Source organism: Heterodontus francisci, chromosome 17, assembly GCF_036365525.1.
Source record: "Heterodontus francisci isolate sHetFra1 chromosome 17, sHetFra1.hap1, whole genome shotgun sequence".
Classification (NCBI taxonomy): domain Eukaryota; kingdom Metazoa; phylum Chordata; class Chondrichthyes; order Heterodontiformes; family Heterodontidae; genus Heterodontus; species Heterodontus francisci.
This window is the reverse complement of record NC_090387.1, coordinates 60376159-60397742: the sequence shown is the minus strand read 5'-3', so window position 1 is coordinate 60397742 and position 21584 is coordinate 60376159.

The window sequence follows — 21584 nt, the reverse complement described above, 5'->3', positions numbered from 1 at the left end:
AGATTTGACCGTTCCAACACATTCCTGGCTGGTCTCCCACATTCTACTCTATAAAAAATTGGAGTCATCCAAAACTCTGCTGTCTGTGGCTTAACTCGTACCAGGTCCTGTTCATCTACCACCCCTATGCTCGCTGACCTACATTGGCTCCCGGTCAAACAATGTTTTGATTTTAAAATTCTGATCCCTGTTTTCAAATCCCTCCATTCCTTGCCCCTCCCTATCTCTGTAATCTCTTGCAGCCCCACAAAACTCCAGGATACCTGCGCTCCCCTAATTCTGGCCTCTTGTGCATCCCTAATTTTAATTACTCCACCATCAGTGGCCGCGCCTTCAGTTGTCTAGTTCTCAAGCTCTGAAGTACCCTCCCTACACCTCTCCCCTTTTCCACCTCACTTTCCTTCTTTAAGACACTCCTTAAAACCTACTTCTATGACCAAGCTTTTGGTCATCTGATCGATCTCCTTTTGTGTCTCGGTGTCATACTTGTTTTACAATGCTCCTGTGAAGAACCTTGAGATAGTTTTTAAGGCGCTATATAAATATATGTTATTGTTGTTAGTTTGTCATACAATTCTTAATACAATTGTCAATGTAATATTACGATAGTTTCCTTACTTTAACAGATTAGATACATACAACCTTTACCTTGCTCCACAGCACTAGGAATGCTGAGGTGATTGGCGTCTTTGTTCGTGAAGGTACTGTCAGACATTTATCTTTTTGGATGGTATGTTTCCTCAATAACGGCTAGCATCAACATGGCTAATTCTATCTTCTTTTTTACTTCCTTAGTGGTATGGACAGCAATGTGATCACTGGCGCAATTGTCCTCTTCAACCACTCTCAATCTAATGGGAACGATGGCATACTAGTAATGTTACTGGACAAGTAGTCCAGAGGCCCGGCTAATGCTCCAGAGACACAAGTTCCAATCCCAACTTGTCAGCTGGTGGAATTTAAAATCAATTAATTAATAAATATAGAATAAAAAAAACTAATACTAATGATGGTGATTATGAAACCACCAGATTGTCATATCACTATCTGGTTCACTATTGTCCTCCAGGGAAGGAAATCTGCCACCCTTACACTGTCTGGCCTACATGTGACTCCCAGACACACAGCAATGTCTTTGACTCTTAACTGCCCTATGAAATGGCCGAGCAAATCATTGAGTTTTATCAAACTACTACAGAAAAGTTTCAAAAATAAAACCGGACTGACCACCTGGCATTGATCTAAGCACCGGAAATGACAAAGGCACACCCTGCCCAGTCGACCCTGCAAAGCCGCCCTACTAACATCTGGGGACTAGTGCCAAAATTGGGAGAGCTGTCCCATAAACTAGTCAAGTAACAGTCTGACATAAATCATACTCACCAAATCATACCTTATAGCCAATGTCCCAGACTCTTCCATCACCATCCAGACGTGGCGACACAGTGGTATGCAGTCAGGAGGGAGTGGCCCTGAGAATCCTCAACATTGATTCCAGACTCCATGAAGTCTCATGGCACCAGGTCAAACATGGGCAAGGAAACCTCTTGTTGATTACCAACTACTGCCCTCCCTCAGCTGAGAATCAGTACTCCTCCATGTTGAACACCACTTGGAAGAAGCACTGAGGATAATAAGGGCACAGAATATACTCTGGCTGGGAGACTTCAATATCCACCACAAAGAATGTTTTGGTAGCACCACTGCTGACTGAGCTGACTGAGTCCTGAAGAACATATCAGCCAGACTGGGCCTGTGGCAGGTAGTGAGAGAAGCAACAAGAGAAAAAACCTACTTGACCTCGTCCTCACCAATCTGCCGCAGATGCATCTGTCCATGACAATATTGGTGGGAGTGACCACCGCACAGTCCTTGTGGAGACGAAATCCTGTCTTCACACTAAGGATACCTTCCATCATGTTGTGTGGCTTTACCACATCCTAAATGGGATAGACTCAGAACAGATCTAGAAGCTCAAAACTGGGCATCCATGAGGCGCTGTTGGCCATCAATAGCAGAAGAATTGTATTCAACCACAATCTGTAATCTCACGTCGTGTCATATCCCTCACTCTACCATTACCATCAAGCCAGGGGACCAACCCTGGTTCAATGAGCATGTAAAGAGTAGCACTGGATATACCTACAAATGAGGTACCAACCTGGTGAAGCTACAGCACAGGACTACAACTATGCTAAACAGTGGAAGCAGTGTGCTATAGACAGAGCTAAGCAATCTCACAATTAACGGATCAGATCGAAGCTCTCAATCCTGCCACATCCAGTCATGAATGGTGGTGGACAATAAACAGGAGGAGGAGTCTCCATGAAGATCCCCAAACTCAATGATGGTGGAGCCCAGCATGTTCGTGCAAAAGACATGGGTTAAGCATTTGCAACTGTCTTCAGTCAGAAGTGCCGAGTGGAGGATCCATCTTGGACTGCTCCTGTGATCCCCAAGATCACAGATACCAGTCTTCAGCAAATTCAATTCACTCCACATGATATAAAGAAATGGCTGAGTGCACTGTAGACAGCAAATGCTATGGGCCACGACAACATTCCAGCTGTGGTGCTGAAGACTTGTACTCCAGGACTAGTTGCACCTCTAGCCAAGCTGTTCCAGTACAGCTACAACACTGGCATTGACCGAACAATGTAGAAAATTGCCCAGCTATGTCCTGTCCACAAAAAGCAGGACAAATCCAATCCAGCCAATTATTGCTCCAACAATCTACTCTTAATCATCAGCAAAATGATAGAAGGTGTCATTGACAGTGCTATCAAGCAGCACTTAATCAGCAATAACCTGTTCAAAGACGTTCAGTTTGGGTTCTGCCAGGGCTGCTCAGCTCGAGACCTCATTACAGATTTGGTCCAAACATGGACAAGAGTTCAGTTCCAGAGGTGAGAGTGACTACCTTTGAAATCAAGGCAGCATTTGACTGAATGTGGCATCAAGGAGCCCTAGCAAAATCAAAGTTAATGGGAGTCAGGGGGTGATCTCTTCGCTGACCGAAGTCATACCTAGCACAATGGAAGATGGTTGTGGTTGTTGGAAGCCAATCATCTCAGCCAAAGGATGTCATTGCAGGAGTTCCTCAGAGTAGTGTCCTAGGCCCAATCATCTTCCACTTCTTGGTCAATGACCTTCCCTCCATCATAAGCTCAAAAGTGGGAATGTTCATTGATGATTGCACAAATTCATACCATTCGCAACTCCACAGGTAGTGAAACAGTCCATGTCCACATGCATGACAACATTCAGGCTTGGGCTGATAAGTGGCAAGTAATATTCATGTCATACAAGTGCCAGACCAAGACCAGCTCCAGCAAGAGAGAATCTAACCATCTCCCCTTGACATTCAACGGCATTACCATTACTGAATTCCCCACCATCAACATCCTGGAGTTACCATTGATCAGAAACGTAACTGGACCAACCATATAAATATTGTGGCTACAAAGAACATGTCAGAGGCTGAGAATTCTGTGGTGAGTAACTCACTTCCTAACTCCCAAAGCCTGTCCACTATCTACAAGGCACAAGTCAGGAATGTAATGGAATACTCTCCAGTTGCCTGGATCAGTGCAGCTCCAACCATTCTCAAGAAACTCGACAGCATCCAGCCTAAAACAGCTCGCTTGATCAGTACCCCATCCACCACCTTAAACATTCACTCCCTCCACCACCGAAGCACAGTGGCAGCAGTGTATACCATACACAAGATGCACTGCAGCAACTCACCAAGGCTCCTTCCACAGCACCTTCCAAACCTGTGACCTCTACACCTAGAAGGACAAGGGCAACAGATGCATGGGTACACCACCACCTAGAAGTTCCCCTCCAAGTTGCATACCATACTGAATTGGAAATATATCACTGTTCCTTCACTGTGGCTAGATCAAAATCTTGGAACTCCCTTTTTAACAGCACTGTGGGTGTACCCAGACCAGATGGACTGCAGCGATTCAAGAAGGCGCCTCACCACTATCTTCTCCAAGGCAGTTAGGGATGGGCAATAAATGCTGGCCTTGCCAGCGATGGCCACATCCCATAAACAAATATTAACAAAAAGTTGACCTCCATGTCCACCTGCTCCCATTTCTTTCAGAGAGTGGTCCTTGAGAGACTCCTGGCCCGCTGCGAAAACATGTCATCTCTTCTCCTGTTCATCTCCATGACTAAGGCTGCAGCACCTCATCTATGAAACATGAAGTCCTGGCTGTCCTGGTGTTCCATTTCCTTTCTCTCCAATTGCAGTAGTGACAGTCAGCAGCTGCCTCCTTTCATTCAGTACAGCTTCCCTTTAAGAGAGGCAGACTGCCATTAAAAGCTAGAGGCTAGCTGGTTCACAATCTAGCCTCACAAGCTGTTAGATCCCCTGCTAAGTGTGATAAAGGTTTGTACAAGGTGACTAGACAAAGCTGCTTTCCTCTGAGTAGGGAGTCACAAACAAAAGGTCATCAAATTAAAATATTCATTGAGAATGAGGAGAGAGGCTAAATGAGTTGTTAGATCATGGAATGCTTTGATACAGGGAACAGCTTAGATACAGACAATTTTTATCTGTTTTGGAAAAAGTAGATAGAGACATGAAGCAGAGTTACATACAGGGCTCTGAGAAGAGTGCAGGGTAATGGGATTAGTTTTTGATTGCTCTAGCAAACAGCTGGAACTGGAATGATGGCATGTATGGCCTCCGACTGTGCTGTAAACCTCAAAGCCTCTATGAATTGAAATGCTGTTTGCATGCTATTATTAGGCAGGCGATATGTACAAGCAGGGAATTATCAACGTAGAGTAAGGATTTTAGGGTTTCAATGAAATATAATTTATTTACTCATCTACTAATTTACTCATAATTAATGGAACATTTGTTTGATTGCAACCTTTTTACATATTCTGGATAGTTATATAAAATTTAAAAAATTGAAATCCAGCAAAACATTGCATTGACTGCTCTGTAGGATATTTTAACTTCATATAAATTTAGTAAATAGGCAAGAATTTGAACAGAAACTTACAAGGTTATCAAAAATTAGCAGTATATGGTTCAAGCCAATTTTGATTAGCTCAGGTTGGTTTAGTCGTCCTGGTCTTTTTAAAACACATAGTAAAGTGTGCTTTACATTTTGCTAATGGATCAGCATTGGCTTATCATCCTTTTCAATTGCTGTAGAGGAATTGTAATCCTTTATTTGTTTTGCACCAGCTTATTTCTGGAGAAAATTATATGCATCAGGATAGTGCTTCCACCTGACTTAGTGCTCCTTCCAATATAAAAAACATATTTCAGATTCTGGCATCTAAACATTAGATTTTTCACAGCTTTGGAAACATACATCAAACTGCTTTCCCAAGGATCTTCAGATGATAGGGAAACAGAATTAATGTTTCAGGTCTGATGAAAGGTCATCAATTTGAAATGTTAACTCTGTTTCTCTCTCTGCAGATGCTGTCAGACCTGCTGAACATTTCCAGCATTTTCTGTTTTTATTTCAGATTTCTAGTAACTACAGTATTTTGCTTTTGTATTAGTGATTTTCAGGTGATGTTTATTTCAGTAGGAATGGTCAAGTTGATAAGGGTTCTCTCAGGAATTAGACATCCACCAAGTTGTTGCTAATTAATCCCATTAAGAACTGGCATTTGTAATTGCTTTTAATTCCAAATGGAACAGACATAAAATTGTGTTTAATAATCTTTTCATTGCAAGCCCTTACATTAATTTGTTTTTAATAGAAAAACAAGCTGGGCTTTAGGGAAAGTGTTCAATAAGCTCAGAAAATGTAATCTAAGTTTTTGAACAATCCAATTAAAATGCAGTAATTGTTAAGTTGTGTAATTTTTTCCAAAGAGATGATGCCTTTGTCAAGGGAATATATGAATAATTGTTCAAGAGCCAATTAACATGATAAATTCTCTCTGGTACTGTTCCTTCAAGACATTATGTAATTTTGTAATCTTGCAGCAATAACAAACATTCAACAACTTGAACACCACTGATTGTGACATTCTTGTAGCTTTAAGGATTCTATTTTCTCTTTGTCACTAATTACACAATAGTTTCTTGAATGTGTATAACAGTGGGACGGTGTTGATGGTATGTGTTATAGATATGTAGGTTTGTGCAACGCATCTAATTTCCTCCAAGTAGGCTGTACTGTAGCAAAATCATTTTTATGGCTACAGTTTGTACTGAATTACAGGCATAACCAGCAACTTTGCCTCATTTTTATATTTTTATACAAGTTTTCTGGGTTAACAGTTAATGCCAATCAGACCGTTTGAATCCAATTCCTCTCTCTGCTTCAGAGATGATAGCAGAGCGCTATTTCTTTGACGTGGTACACATGCTGGACAAGGAAAGCAAAGATAGAGGAGGATAGATCCTCTTCTGAGGGTATTTTGGCCCTGATTCTGATTGTCTCATCAAAGTCAAGAATTGCTCAATCAGTTGGGAAAGTTGAACTATAACTTGATAGTACTGTCCTGTGTTGCACAATCGGTTGTGCTGGGCCAAGGAGAGGTGATAAGAACTTCCATAAGTACCAAATGCCTTTCATGGGACCCATTTTCCTGAGGTGTTTCTGTTTCTTTTTCACCTTCTTTAATAAAACATGTTCCCTTTGTGTACTCCTGTAATACAGACCTTGGTCCTTGACTTAGTTTTCTCAATAAAAGATAAACAATATGCCTTTGTTTTTCCAAAACCTGCACAATTGGACACAACTTTGACCACATGTTAATGATTGCATGGAGTAAAGGAGGAAAGGACATTTTCCCTATAAAACTAGCCTCCACTGCAGCATGGTTTAGATATGGAATGTTGCAGCATGTTGGGGAGATGAGTCAAACCACCATCCCATCAAGCATTAAAAATGTTTAAACCAAATGGGATAGTTTATACCTAACTGGTCTTCTAAAGGCAGATTTGCTGCCTGAAAGGATTTGTTTTAATGATCCACTGAGGTGCCATTTTTTGAAAGCAAGTAACAGTTTGAATAGAAATAAAATGTTAAAAACAAACAAGAATCACATAGTGAAACATTTAATAGTTAGTTCTTTCTCTGCTAAAACAGCTTTATCCAGCTCCTTATCACCACAATATTTTATATGCAAACAGGGATGAGACATCTTACAGCGACCCTTAAAACCGGGTCCTTGAGTTCATTTTTGTTTTACTTTTTAAGAATGATAGCCTGTAAATTGCCTAGATGTTAGCTCTAACACCTAAATTATTTGTGCAGCAATGAGAAATAATGTTGGGTGTGCAGAGCAACAACAACTTGTACTTATATAGAGGCTTTAACTTAATAAAACGTCCCAAGGTGCTTCACAGGAGCTGTATCAATCAAAATTTGACACTGAGCCACATAAGGAGATATTAGGGCAGATGACCAAAAGCTTTGTCAAGGATGTAGGTTTTAAGGAGCATCTTAAAGGAGGAAAGAGAGATAGAGAGGCGCAGAGGTTTAGGGAGGGAATTCCAGCGCTTAGGGCCTTGATAGCTGAAGGCATGGCCACCAATGGTGGGCAATTAAAATAGGGATGCTCAAGAGGCCAGAATTGGAGGAGTGCAGATACCTTGGAGGGTTGTAGGGCTGGAGGAGATTACAGCGGGCCAAGGCCGTGGAAGAATTTGAAAACAAGGATGACAACTTTTAAAATCGAGACGTTGCTTAACTGGAAACCTTTGTAGGTCAGCGAGCGCAGGGGTGATGGGTGAATGGGATTTGGTGAGAGTTAGGACATGGACAGCAGAGTTTTGGATGGCCTCATGTTTATGGAGGTTAGAAAGTGGAGGACTAGTTGGGAGTGCGATGGAATAGTCAAGTCTCGAGGTAACAAAAGCATGAATGAGAGTCTGAGCAGCTGATGAGCTGAGGCAGGAGTGGAATCTGTTGATGTTACTGAGACAGGCAGTTTTAATGATGATGTGGATGTGTGGTTGGAAGGTCATCTCTGGGTCAAATATGGCACCAAGGTTGCAAACACTTTGGTTCAGCCTCAGACAGTTGCCAGGGAGAATGATGAAAGTGATGGCTAGGGAATGGAGTTTGTGATGGGGACCGAAGACAACAGCAGCATATTTTCCAGCTGTTTAACACATACTGTGAATTACTGCAGAGGGAAAGCAGCTTCCTTGCAGTATAATGATGAAGATGTACATTTCATTAGCTCAACTTTTTACTGAATGGATTACAGGCAACATAGGAGAAAGTTCACCATATTAAAAGACTCGTCTGTTGCATATACAATATGTTCCAATGTGTTGTAATATAGGATATTTCGTAATTAAGGATGAACTGATGCATATCAGAGCTTCCAGATGTTGAAATCTCTATAAAATGGGTGGGTAGTGCATTCAGTCCTCCCACAGTACAGGACCCGGTTGCAGAAAACTGGCAACAACAGGAAAGGGTGGCCAGAGTTGTCAATGACACCCAAGACTGATTCTAACGTCCATCGGTTCCACTGTCTCATGTGCAACTATCTTGGATTGATTGAAGAGCAGTGCCTTCGGAGATTAAGCCTCAACACAGAGGCATAGGCACAGCTGAGCTGTCCTCTACAGTAAGACCTACATAAGTTATTTAACATTAGGTCACCGATACATTATCTAACTGGGTAACACCTCATGGCACCTGATACCTCAAAGTGTCATCCACAGCTCTGTTGGGAGCAGTCTTGCCTCTGAGTCAGAAGGCTGTGGGTTCAAGTCTTAATCCAGACATTTGAGTACTAAATCTTGGCTGACACTCCAGTGTAGTGCTGTGGGAGTGCTTTCGTTTGAATGAGATGGTAAACTAAGGCCCCTTATGTTCTCTCTGGTGGTCATTAAAGTTCCCATGGCACTATTTGAAGAACAGCAGGGGAATTCTCATCGGTCTCCTGGTATTTAACCCTCAACCAACATCACTGAAACAGATTTTCTGGTCATTATCACATAGTTGTTTTGGGACCTTACTGTCTGCATATTGGCTGCCCGTTTCCTACATGACAGTGCCCACACTTTAAAAGTACTTCATTCATTGTAAAACGCTTAGGGATGTCCTGTTGCTGTGAAAGGGGCTACAAAAATGCAAGTCCTTCTCTCCCTCGTCAGCAACAAACTGCAATTCTATTGCTTTGCTAATATGCGGAGGAGCACTGATTTTGCCTACGTGACTATTTGGGGCACTGTGCAGAATGTTGTGGAATACGAGAATGGAAAGAATTTTCTTTGTGGAGCCAACGGCGCAGGATCATGCAGCAGCCCTTGCAATCCGTTTTTGTGCTGATCATCTGTGCCTGAAGGAAATGGAAAAATGGATCCTGAATTTTCATTCCCAGAGTCAGGAACTAGACACCCGGAACATTTCCAGATCCCGACCCCGCGCTACACTATTTTGAAATGCAAAGGGATTAATTGCCCAGGGGGGTATTCAGCACCCAATTAGTAGTGCTGGAAGCAGCCTGGAGGCCAGACCCTGTAATGGAGGACCCTTTGAAAAGGGAAATGGCAGCCATGATTGGGCTTGCCATTCACTGAAGCAATGGAGCAGCAGGGACCTCAGAGGGCCAGCGCTGGCATGGGCATGAGTCTTCGGGTGGCACGATGGTTTTCAGATACCTCCCTTGAGGCTTTAATGGATGCAATGTCTGACAGGCGAGATGTTTTGCTCCCTGCATCTGGAACAAGGAATCCACCTAGAGAAACAAAGGGCATGAATGGAGATGGCGACAGAGGTCAGCAGCCAGGGAGTCACCAGAAGGATGTGGATCCTGTGTTGGAAGAGATTTAATGACCTGACAAAGTCTGGAAAGTTGAGTGCCCAGCGACACCTGGGTGACAGGTCACCAACTCTTAAACACAGATGAGGGAGGGCAGCCTACTCATGAATTATTCTTCCCTCATCCTGCAGGAAAAGAGAGCGCACAACGCATGGGAATGACTTAAATGGGTGGTGGTGAAGCCCAGCTCCACACTCTGACCTCTATCATGGAGGTGACACTAGAAATCACCAGGATGCCATCGCATTAGTCAATGAAGGATGGCAAGATGGGAGGCTGGGAACAGCAGGCTCATTTGATTGCTCAATCTTGAGGTGAAGGGCATGGAGGAGACCCCTGCCCAATGCTCGCTCTGGATCTTCAACTGCTGTCATCTAAGGGGATGGTTGTGCTGGAGCACTTGTTGATTAGGATGAGTTCTCATTTCCACTTTCTTGTGTTTCCCACAGGGCCAGTTACAGAGGGGGAGGAGGTGCACAATCACAATCACAATCGGCATCGCCCTCCTTAGTGGGTGGCGGTGGTGGGGTGGGGGGGAAGGTGGGGGGGTGGTGGAATCTCAGCAGAACCAGCACCCTCACATCATACCTCAACACCTTCCACCAGTGCAGACACACTCAAGTCGTTTGGGCCCCAAAGTAGTGTAGAATGGGGAGCACTGGGTGAACTTCATATCACACATGAGCAGGAGGAGGAGGGTGAGGCAGAGTCAGCTGTGGCAGGCTTCCTCGGAGGATGGAGAACAGAAACAGCGATGCTTTGCTGGACAAAGATGCTGGGCCTTGGGTGTCAAAAACAATGAGGGCCTTCCTTGAGAAATAGAGGCAGATAAGTTACTGTTTGTCAGAGATCCCTGAGGCCCTGAGGAGGGAGGCAATGGAGGAATCCACGCAGTGTATGTGCTCTGTACTGAACCAGGGATTTGATCACATGAGCTCCTCCATTGAGAGATTGGGCAACCTCTTGAAGAGCCAAATACAGCACCACTCTGAGCAGGTATAGGAGCAGTGCACTGATATGCACAGAAAGAGTGAAATATTTTGTGGCATAGACCATTCAGTGTTGCTGATGGCATTGAGATTCTCAGAGTGGATGCCAGCTGTGTCCCAGTCGGTGGCCTCATCCAGCATCCAAAGGCACCAGGAAAGGGCTGAGGCAGTCAAAGCAGCAAGTGAAGGGGCCACGTCTCATTGGGCACCAGCGTCACCCATTGCCCCCTCACCCCCTCCGATTCAGGAGCCATCTGTATGCCAAGGCTCTGATAGAGGCTGCCCCCACAATGATGCAGGCTTGGCAGCCTATAGAAGAGCCCCCAAGGGCACCTTCAAGATGAGGACAGAAGCCACAGGCATTTCAGCTGGAGGCAGAGACTAGGGAGCAGGCTGCTTATCCTCTGCCACAGGGGGAGCACCCTGTAGAAGTGGTAGGGAAAGAAAGGTGCCATGCCATTGATTTCACTTAATAGGTCACCTGGGTGCTGTTTTCCACATTTGTCTGCTCTTTGGTTTTCATTACAGTATCACTTGTTTATGTTATCAGTCTGATATGTGTGTTATTAATGTTTCGTCTTCCTTGAGACACTCACATGGCAGTGAAGGCAGTGAGGCTGTTTACCCATAGCTGGGCTTCTATGTTGTGGGCATCAGGTTAGAACCACACAGCAATGGGCCTGCATGCCACATGGCTGGGGGCCAGGCCTTCTCCGAGTCCCCTGTAGTTCAGCCTGGGACCGCAGAGGGCGCTGTTGACATATGTCACCACAGGGAGGCATGACATAGGGCTTGCTTATGGAGAGGCTATGTACTGGCAGGGAGAAACTTACACACTCAGCTATCTGTTTCGCAATACTTCTATTGCTAGCCAGCGATGATAGCTGAAAACGAGAGGTGACAAGCAGACTAACCGCTACGCACCACCCATTACGCTAACACACTTGACGCATCACATCAACGGGAGACACAAGACCAAAGTGTGTAAAGTCCTAGTCTGAGACTTGCTGTTTGCTGATGACACCATGCTGGTATCTCATACTGATGTTCACTTGCAGCAGCTTGTAGATCAGTTCTCCCAGGCCTGCAAGGAGTTTGGACTGACAATCAGCGTTAGGAGGACCAAAGTTATGGGCCAGGACGTAGAGACTCCACCTTCCATCAACATTGACAACCTCACTCTGGAGATCATCGACAGCTTCACATATCTTGGATCAACAATTTTTCTCTTGATGCTGAAATCAGCACCAGGATTGCCAAGGCCGCAGCTGTCATGTCAAAGTTGAGAAGGCGAGTGTGGACCAACAGCAAACTAACCGAAAGTACAAAGCTCCATATGTATCAAGAAATACTGGAAATACTCAGCAGATCTGGCAGCATCTGTGGAGGGAGAAGCAGAGTTAACGTTTCAGGTCACTGACCCTTCTTCAGAACTGACCTGAAACGTTAACTCTGCTTCTCTCTCCACAGATGCTGCCAGACCTGCTGAGTATTTCCAGCATTTCTTGTTTTTATTTCAGATTTCCATCATCCACAGTATTTTGCTTTTATTTATCCATATGTATCAAGCCTATGTTCTCAGCACCCTCCTTTACAGTAGCGAAGCATGGGCAACTTATGCAAGTTAACAAAAACAGCTAAACACTTCCGCTGCATCAGATGAATATTGGCCATCTCCTGGCAGGACAGATTGCCGAATATGGAAGTACACCAGCGTGCAGGGATTCCCAGCACGTTTGCCCTCTTAAGTCAGCAGCAACTCCATTGACTGGGTCATGAGAGTCAAATGGATGACGGCTGTATCCTCAAGGACATGCTGTATGCTAAGCTTGCTGTCGGCACGAGACCAACAAGTCATCCACGTCTGCAATATAAAGATGTCTGTATGCGAGACCTCAAGTTGACTGGGATCAGAGTTGATGCATTGGAAATCCTTGCTACTGACCGAAATGCCTAGAGACAAGCAGTCAGGAAGGGTGTGGGAAAAGCAGAGGGCAAAAGACCAGATGGCAGAAGAGAGCCCGGCAGAAGAAAAGTGACCTCAGGCTAATGTTATTCATCTGTGTCAGTTGCAGAGGGGACTGCCACACATGAGTCAGCCTCTACATACAGCAACAACAGATGACGTTCAATCCAGAAGTGACATACACCCTGGGTGCGGTCCATCATCTCCCGAGACAGGTGGATGCTATCAGAATGATGTTTCATGTCAAAAGGGGAATGGAGATCTGTGGAATGGGTGTGGTGGGGTGGGGGGGGTGGGTTGTCCGTGAGGGCCTGGGATAGCTGTATTTCCATGCTCTGTGATGTTGGAAAATGTTGACGGTGGAAACTTCATTCTCCATGGTCATGGCTGGCAATGGGATTTCACTGATGTGGGTTATCGCGGAATGATCGGAATGATAGCTCTCCTTGCTGGAATGTGAGTTCTGGGATCATTGGTCATAAGGGCTCGGAGGCGATCAGGTGAAACATTGCTGCATCAGTGTGGTTTTTGCAGCCATACCAGCCTGCAGTTCACCCTGAGGTCTAGCGTCCTCCGATGCCTGGGCGCCAGCCACCTCTGGAGTGATCCCTTCCTTCTCCTCCTCTTCCTCCTCCCAGTTCTCCTCCGAGGTGGAGTGGTGTTCCTGGTCCTCCTCCTCATCCAGCTCTTTGTATTGTCATGTTGTGCAGGGCATAGCAGATGGCCACAAAACAAGACTCTCTGGCTGGCTCGTACTGGGGGGCACCACCCGACCAGTCAACGTAGTAGAAGTGCATCTTCAAAATGTCAATGGTCTGTTCAGTACAGGTTCACATTTGGAGTTGGCTCTCATTGTAGCGCCTCTCTCCATCCGTGTCTGGGTAGCTGATGGGCGTCGGGAGCCATCTGTTTAGGGAATAACCCTTATCCCCTAGCAGCCACCCACAGAGTCTGGATGTGGGCCTGAAGAGGTGCAGCACCTGGGACTCTCACAAGATGAATGAATAATGACAGCTGCCCGGGAACCTGGCGCAGGCCTGTAAGATTCACTTCCTATGGTCACAGAGCAGCTCGACATTCAATGAGTGGTAGTCCTTTATGTTCAGGAATCTGACAGGCTGGTCTGTCAGTGCCTCGATGGCTACATGGGTGCAATTGATGACTCCTGGAGCTGAGGGAATCCATCGAAGGCAGCAAAGTCCAAAGTCCTCTGTGCCTGCACAGGTCCATCTTGTGTCAAAGTGGATGTAGTCCCCCGCCCTCCAGAATGTGGCATCTGTGACCTGCCTGATAGCATGATGAGCTACTGACTGTGAGTTGCCACCTAGGTCCTCAGTTAATCCCTGGAAAGACCTGATTGCATAAAACCTCAGGACAACGGTGACCTTGACAGCTGCAGGTAAGGGACTGCCATGGGGGCAGTGAGGCCTCAGGTCATTGTGGATCAGAGCACAAATGTCTGAGACCTGGATAGGTGTAGCCTCCTATGGCACTAATGCTCTATCATTTTCAGGTAGCTGACTCTTGGGCAGTAGACCCGTTGTCTTGGGTAGCACCTTCTTCCCCTTGCAGCCCCCCACTGTGCTCCTCTGGCCTCCTGCTGTCTAGGAGGTTGCATCTGCTGAAGCTCATCCTGGCTGCTCTGTCCAATGTCAGAGTAGCCTGTTCCCATCTCATCTCCCTCAGCTGGGCTTTGTGTGTTTACCAGATCTTCCCCTGCCGACCCCAGCTGCCCAAGTGATGCCAGCAGGCTCACATCCCTCACCGGATTCCTGCCACTCACCACTGAGAAAAGCAAGTCTTACAGCTTCAGCAATGGCTACTCTGTGGTACTGGTTAAGCAGCTTTATTCTGGGCTTCTGCAATATGTTAAACAGCCCTTCCAATAGCTCCTCAATGAACTCCACAGCCAATTAATTGGAGACGCGCGTGCTTCCCAATTCTTCCATCCTGGTATTCCTTTCAAAATTGCTTCGTATTCCAGAGGCAGCGGGTTCCAGTGCCAACTTCTGAGAATGTGATTTTCAAATCACACACGCACTTGCGCTCGCACCCACCGGCGTTTCAAAATTCAGACCCAAGCCGGCAGTCATGGCTAATGACACTCTTGGGCTATGCACAGACTGAAGTTGAGTACAGATAAAATGAGACTCATACTACCACCTGGTTGATTACACAGCATACCATTAGAATGCTAAAGTAGCGTGACAGATTAGTAAACACATTTCTGTATAGCCCTAAGTCTCAAGAATCATTGGCACCTGCTTCATTGCACTGTTGCAAGCTTTGCAGCCACAACTTACAAACACTAGCAGATATTCAACCATGACAGCCACATCACCCAAACCTATTGCAGACACTCACTGACGCACTTCCCTCTTTCTCACAGGAGAAGGGGACTCATAAGAAGAGGTAGCAGGAAAGAACTGGAGGAGGCCAAGTGAGCCTAATACCCTGGAGGAGACAGTGCTGGCCTTCATGGGAAGAGGCATTACTGAAGCCATTACCATTGATGGGGCTGGAAGGATCAATATTGAGAGTATCTGCATACCTAATCCTCCTACGCTCATCCAACTTCTCCTCATGCTGCAACATCTTCTGATTCACAAGCTTCAGATAATGTAAGCATGCACTTCCTACTTTCTCTTCTCTTTCTCCCTCACTGCAACACCCAACCCTTGTTCCTTTAGATTTCAGATGCCCAAAAACTGGAACCTTTCCAGTTAGTGGAAGAAGAGAAAAAAGACAGTAAGATGAAGATGTACTACTCGATCTTACACTCACAGTCATCAGCTCAGAGACTGACATTGTGAGTATTTTAGAATCTGGGATGGAGGAGGGATCAGCATGAGGTGAGACACTGGACACAAGTTTGCAGAAGCCAGGGCAGGGGAAAGAACAGTGCAGGGGCCAGTTTGCTACATGCGAGGTTGCACATTAGTTCTGCTGTAGATGAGTTAGATGAAGACTTTAATGCTCCAGGTTGCAGAAGAAGGTTGCTGGGTGTACATATCCAAATGCTTTTTGCAGTGAGAAGCCTGCCAGAAAGCCTGTACACAATGTCAAGGAGCATAAAGGAATCCAGCACCAACTTGGCACAGGGTTTTGTGCAGACCTTGGAGGCCATCCTTTCCAATATGGATCAGTGGTCACCTCCAATATCACTCCAGTGGACAGCGCCTGATGTCACAGCTTCACTTGCAGCACCAACAATGTCCATTGCAGCACAAACAGCTTCTATCAAAGGCCTGAGTGCTGCAGTGGAATCTCAGACTGCTGCATTGCAAGCTCAAACTGCTACCATCATGGCTCTGAACACCACAGTTCAAAGTGGCTTCCAAGGTATCACAGCAGTCAATCAATCTGTGCTCCAACAGATTATGAGCTTTGCTGAGGCACACCCCAGAAGAGTGGCAGTGGCTCTATGGAACATGAACCTGCTGTCTTATTTTTGGTTGACAGCATTCCTGCTCCTACCACTGTCACTCCAGCAGTGCCCTCACTGTTGCCTGTCAGCCAGTCAGCCTGGAATGTTGCCGCCCATGTTGAAATGGTGCTGTCTGAAGGTGGGCTTTCGTGGCCCAGAGCTGCTCGAGGTTGCCTTCCAAGATCATCTGCAGTTACCATCTCTTTTGTCTCTTGCTTTGGTCCGCACTGCAGTTGAGTTAAGAAAGTTGCTCTCTATAGAAACTCAGCTGGTATGGCCTCCTGCTGAGATTTCTTCTCTCCCTCCTCCTCCTCCCTCTTCAAACAGCTTGTCTGCTCTGTGTGGCCTCTCTTCATTCACCCAGTTATGTCCAATTCCCAGAGGAAGGCCTACCAAGCCACCCCATGAAACTTGTTTCAGCACAAGCTTTTAAATGAACAGAAAAGTACTCCATCATCAGCCAGATCACTCCCTGTAGACTATTCAAACCTTAGACAAGTGCAGGAAAGCTCCATAAAAATGTACATTTGCACCAGCAGCCAGCAGAAAAAATCCAGCAACTAACCTATAAGTAGTTCATAATGCATATAAATAGCACTGGTGGTGGTGGTGGGAGGGGTTCTTGATTTCGTTTAACTTTGTGTTCATCTGTGCAAGGTTAAGACAGGGTGCTGAGTGGAGTTCACAGTTAGAAAATGGCAGCGCTGGTGTCAGTTCAGCATTGCACATCGATTGACACCATAATCTGTCTGCTCTATATGTTGCCAGAATTCTTTCAGTACGTGTGCACAAACCCCTTTACCAAGATGGCGCCCAAAGCACTTCCCATTGGAAGTGTACATGCACAACTCAGACCCCATTTTCGAGCATTAGGTGGCTGTGTAGTGCCTAAAAAATGATGGAGGGCTATGGAGGAGTTCAGAGCCCAATTTAGCCCCTACTGTTGTTCCGACCAGGTATGAAAGGTATCTAGGGGTCCCTCTCAGCCTTCACCTGGTCCTACCATAACAGGGTTTAATTTTAAACACACTATGTTTTTAGCTCCCCTTTGGTGAATCCTTGTTCCCGCTTTCCAATTATAAGGCAAAGAAACCAGCACAAACAGATTTTTTTAGATTTAAAAAACAGAAGTTGAAATTGATTAAGTTTGAACTTAAACTCTAATTCAGTTGATGCCCACGGATACACGACACACCCACACTAGCATGCATACGCAATAAATACATGCAAATAGAGACAGAAAAGAGCAGAAGATAAATAAAATCGAAATGTTTGAGGCAATATCTGAAGAATTTTTGTCACGGTTCTTTGAGCTGACTGTAGAGTCCTTGATTGTGGGTAGATCTTGTTTCTCGTTGGGCCAGTGTTCTTCTTAAACCTTGTTCACTGTAGGAGACTTTTCTCTCTTGCGGTTCATGTGTCTTCAGTGGATTCAGAGGCTTGTGAGAAAGAGATGGGGGCAGACAGGAGAGATCTTCTCTGTCCAGGAGCAAACAGTCTTGCAGCTCAAACTCTCTGTGGCTAGTTCAAAAAAAAGCCTGCAACAGCCAGTTAGTCATGTGACCAGCTGGTCCCACCAATCCTGGCCTCTGTGGATTGCATCACCCCAGCAGGTCCTGGAATGCGCTTCCCCACCCTTCACTGTCCAGTGATCAACATCCATTGTGGGTTGAATGTGTCAGGGAATGGTCCTTTGTCTACAGAAGCACTGTCTGTTAGTATGCAAATATTTTATCCAACCATGGTTGATCTGTTCAACAAGTCATTTCCTCGCTCCAGCAACAGTTAAAAATCAATGTTCATATGACAAAACCAATGTGCCTCATTCTTGGTAGGTAGGGGCCTGCATGACACTATCTTTAATACTGATGACCAGGGCCTCGACAGTAGAAGTGTGAGCATTGATGAGAGATGATGTCATGCTTATATGGTATACTCCACTAAGGATTCCACTGCCGATGTTCCATTCGAGAACCATTCACACATGACTGCACAGAATCATATAATGCACCAAAGCTTAGTGCATTTTGCACGAACACTTGTGATTCAGAGGTGATCCTGTGAAGGAATCCGGCCATAATAAGGGGTTATAACGTTAAAAGAATTATTCTCTTATGTATTAGGGATTAAAAGATTAAAAGCAGGGTTCATCGTCCTAAAAGGTTAAAAGAAGTTCATAGCTATGCCTCTGGACATGCCTCGAACAGAGAGGCAGCTTCTGATAAGAGGGATTTACTCCTAAAAAGTCACAAACCTCATCATATGGTAAAACATTGATAACACAGTCATGCAATTGTAATAATTGATAAGATGGTCTTATGTGGACAGCCCTGAACCAGTCAACTGAAATTTTGACAAAACTGACCCAACCCAGGAAACTGAATTATAATCTTGTAACACAGTTAGGTGACTAAGGAAACTGACCACCATGAGAGGCTCCCAGCTTGCTGTTGGCCTAGCCTTTCTTAGAAATCAAAGAAGGTGGATCTTAACCAGAAATTTACAGTTATACCGCCTTATTTGGGAAATAAAAGGGGACGAACCTACTTGTAAGAAAGGTAACACCCCCATACGTAAAAAAAACTTATGCAGCTTAGAAACAGTATAAATATTGAAACCACACAGTGGATCTTTAGCTTTGTTGGATTCTCTCCGGCGTTTCTCACAGTAAAGTTTCTGCTACTGTGGTGTGGCGACGATCGTTCTCCCCTTAATTGGGATAGAGGTATCTCGGTAAACTCTGTAGCTTTCTACTGAGGGATTTAAAGTAAATGCTGCTTTGAATATTGATGGATACCTTAAATATTTTACTGTAACAATATTTATACTTAATACTTGGATTCTCTACTAGAAACTCTACTTACCTGAAGACAGGAGCGGCAGTGGCTGGCGGACCTGGGCGGAAGCTGATCCGGAGCGGGAGCTGTAAAAGAGAGCATGGGGCCCGAGGCCCTCACTTACCTGAAGACAGTAGCGGCAGCGGCTGGTGGACATGCTCTCTCTCTTGGCGCATGATGAGACGCGAAAAAAAACTTAGTGACATCATGGGAAATCTGCAAGGTGATTGGTTGGGTGAGTAGCAGCTGTTAGTGCATTTAAATAGCTTTATAAAATAAGGGGAAAGTTTATTTTTGTTGAAAAAAACCTCAAGTGATAAGGTGAGTACTACTAAAGTATTTTTTTAAATTCTGTGTAACTCATTAAGGACTTTAGATTGTAGTGGGTAGAACAAGGCCCCTAGTGTAATTAGTATTTTTTAATTAACGGAGTTACTAATTAATCTAAGGGTAAGTCATGACAGGAGAGCTCAGCCCCGTCATATGCTCCTCCTGCGCGATGTGGGAAATCAGGGATACTTCTAGTGTCCCTGATGACCATGTGTGCAGGAAGTGTATCCATCTGCAGCTACTGGCTACCCGCATTACAGAGCTGGAGCTGTGGGTGGATTCACTGTGGAGCATCCGCGATGCTGAGGACGTCGTGAATAGCATGTTTAGTGAGGTGGTCACACCGCAGGTAATGGCTGCACAGGCAGAAAAGGGATGGGTGACCACCAGACAGAATAATAGGCGCAGGCAGGTAGTGCAGGAGTCCCTTGTGCCATCCCCCTCTCAAACAGATATACCGCTTTGGATACTGTTGGGGGGGATGGCCTCCCAGGGGAAAGCAGCAACAGCCAAGTTCGTGGCACCACAGAGGGCTCTGCCACACAGCAGGGGAGGAAAAGGGGTGCAAGAGCTATAGTGATAGGGGATTCTATTGTAAGGGGTACAGATAGGCATTTCTGTGGCTGCAAACGAGACTCCAGGATGGTATGCTGCCTCCCTGGTGCTAGGGTCAAGGACATCATGGAGTGGCTGCAGGACATTCTGAAGGGAGAGGGTGAGCAGTCTGAGGTCGTGATACACATTGGTACCAACGACATAGGTAGAAAGAGGGATGAGATCCTGCAACAAGAATTTAGGGAGCTAGGTAGCACATTAAAAAGCAGGACCTCAAAGGTTGTAATCTCTGGATTACTCCCTGTGACACGTGCTAACGAGTATAGGAATAGGAGGATAGAACAGATGAATGTGTGGCTGAGGAGATGGTGCAGGAGGGAGGGCCTTAGGTTCCTGGATCACTGGGTCTGTTTCTGGCAAAGGTGGGACCTGTACAAGTTGGACGGGTTGCACCTGAACCGGAATGGGGCCAACATCCTTGCTGGGAGGTTTGCTAGTGCTGTTGGGGTGGTTTTAAACTAATTTGGCAGGAGGATGGGATACAGAGTGGAGGTACAGTAGGGGGTGAGGCACAGCCAAATATAGAAGAGAAACTGAATCAGTCTGGAAGGCAGATCAAATATAGACCTGTTAAGGCACATGAAAAATGCAAAGCTGGATTGCATTTACTTTAATGCAAGGAGTCTTACTAATAAGGCAGATGAATTGAGGGCATTGATTAGCACATGGGATTATGATATTATTGCTAACACAGAGACATGGCTGAGGGAGGGGCAGGACTGGTAACTCAATATTCCAGGGTATAGAATCTTCAGGCATGATAGGGGAGGGGATAAAAGAGGAGGTGGTATTGCACTGTTGATCAAGGAGTCAATTACTGCAGTAAGGAGGGATGATATCTTAAAAGGTTCCTCAAATGAGGCCATATGGGTAAAACTTAAAAACAAAAGGGGGGACAATCACTTGGCCTCCAAACAGTCAGGGAGAGATAGAGGAGCAGATATGCAGGCAAATCTTAGAGAGGTGTAAAAATAATAGGGTAATAATAGTAGGGGATTTCAACTTCCCCAATATCAACTGGGATAGTCTTAGTGCAAAAGGCTTAATGGGGGAGAAATTCTTAAAATGCATACAGGAGAGCTTTTTGAGCCAGTACGTAGAAAGTCCTACAAGAGACGGGGCAGTACTGGACCTAATCTTAGGCAATGAAGCTGGACAAGTGGTAGAAATATCAGTGGGGGAACATTTCAGGGATAGTGACCATAACTCTGTAAGATTTAAGGTAGTTATGGAAAAGGACAAAGACGGGCCAGAAATAAAGGTACTGAATTGGGGGAAGGCCGATTTCAATTTGATAAAACAGGATCTGACCAAAATGGACTGGGAGCAGTTACTTGTAGGAAAGTCTACATCAGACCAGTGGGAGTCATTCAAAGAGGAAATAGTGAGGGTTCAGAGCCAACATGTTCCTGTAAAGGTGAAGGGTAGGACCATCAAGTCCAGGGAACCCTGGATGTCAAGGGATATAGAGTATTGGATCAAGAAAAAAAAGGAGGTTTATGACAGATTCGGAGCACTGAAAACAGCAGATGCATTAGAGGAGTATAGAAAGTGTAGGAGGGTACTCAAAAAGTAATTAGGAGAGCAAAGAGGGGACATGAAAAAACATTGGTGGTCAATATAAAGGAAAATCCTAAGGT